Source organism: Macrotis lagotis, chromosome 3 (genome assembly GCF_037893015.1).
Source record: "Macrotis lagotis isolate mMagLag1 chromosome 3, bilby.v1.9.chrom.fasta, whole genome shotgun sequence".
NCBI classification, from domain to species: Eukaryota; Metazoa; Chordata; class Mammalia; order Peramelemorphia; family Peramelidae; genus Macrotis; species Macrotis lagotis.
The window spans coordinates 214,629,704-214,631,403 of NC_133660.1; the positions used below are offsets into that span (position 1 = coordinate 214,629,704).

Genomic DNA, 1,700 nt, shown 5'->3' on the forward strand with positions numbered 1-1,700 from the left:
GCTATTATTCCATTAAACTGTGAGCTCTTTGATTGTTTTTGCATTTCTTTGTATACTTGTACTTAACACAGTCACTAGCAGTTACTACTTATTTTCTGACATACTACCTGGTTGAGGCAGGATCTCCTTAGAAAAAATTCTAAGTCCACTGAAATAGTAGTAGTAGCTATTGTTGTTGTAATTGTAGTAGTAGAAATAGTAGTTGTTGAAATTGTAACTGTAGGTGCTCGCTTTGGCAGCACATATACTAAAATTGGAATGATACAGAGAAGATTAGCATGGCCCCTGCGCAAGGATGACATGCAGATTCGTGAAGCATTCCATATTTTTAGTAAAAACAGCAGGGGTAGCAATCCTTATCTCAGACAAAGCAGCAGCAAAAATAGATAGCATTAAAAGAGATAAGGAAGGAAACTTTATTCTCCTAAAAGGTACCATAGACAATAAAGCCATTTCAATATTGAATATACATGCACCCAGTGGGACAGCACCCAAATTCTTAGAGGAGAAGCTGAAAGAATTACAGGAAGACATAGACAGCAAAACTCTACTAGTGGGAGACCTCAACCTCCTGCTATCAGATCTAGATAAATCAAATCATAAAACAAACAAGAAAGAAATTAGGGAGGTAAATAGATTTTAGAAAAATTAGATATGGTAGACTTATGGAAGAAACTGAATGGGGATAGAAAGGAATATACCTTTTTCTCTGCAGTACATGGAACCTATACAAAAATTGACCATGTACTAGGACATAAAAACCTAATGATCAACTGCAGAAAGGCAGAAATAGTGAATACATCTTTCTCAGATCACAATGCAATAAAAGTCATATGCAATACTGGGCCAAGGAGATATAGACCCAGAACAATTCGGAAACTGAATAACCTCATTTTAAAAAATGAGTGGACCAAAATCAAATTATAGGAAGAATTAACCATTTTATCCGAGATAATGATAATAATGAAACAACATACCAAAACCTATGGGATTCATTCAAAGCAACTCTCAGGGGATATATTATAGCTCTAAATGCTTATATGAATAAATTGGAGAAAGAGGAAATCAATGAACTAAACATGCAACTAAAAAAATTAGAGAAAGAACAAATCAAAAATCCCCAATTAAGTACCAAATTAGAAATTCTAAAAATTAAAGGAGAAATTAATAAAATTGAAAGCAAAAAACTATTGAATTAATAAATACAACCAAAATTTGGTATTATGAAAAAACCAATAAAATTGATAAACCTCTGGTCAATTTGATAAAAAAAAGAAAGAAGAAAACCAAATTGCTAGTATCATAAATGAAAAAGGTGAACTCACCACCAAAGAGGAGGAAATTAAAGTAATAATTCAAAATTATTTTGCCCAACTCTATGCCAATAAATTTGATAATCTAAGTGAAATGGATGAATATTTACAAAAATATAAGTTGCCCAGGTTAAATGAAAAAGAGATTAAATACCTAAACAACCCTATCTCAGAAAAAGAAATTCAACAAGCCATTACTGAACTCCCTAAAAAAAAATCTCCAGGGCCTGATGGATTCACAAGTGAATTCTACCAAACATTTAAGGAACAATTGGTTCCAATCCTATATAAACTCTTTGGAAAAATAGGGAAAGATGGAACTCTGCCTAACTCTTTCTATAAAACCAATATGGTATTGTTACCTAAACCAGGAAGAGTTAAAACAGA

At 32.4% G+C, this 1,700-nt stretch overlaps 1 non-coding gene across 1 annotated transcript; it reads left to right on the top strand.

Annotated features, from left to right (window-relative positions):
• The first annotated feature begins 223 nt into the window (after window positions 1–223).
• Window positions 224–330, top strand: LOC141519760 (U6 spliceosomal RNA). The gene has a single exon (XR_012477402.1). It is a non-coding gene; the product is annotated as a U6 spliceosomal RNA (small nuclear RNA).
• Window positions 331–1,700: the final 1,370 nt, after the last annotated feature.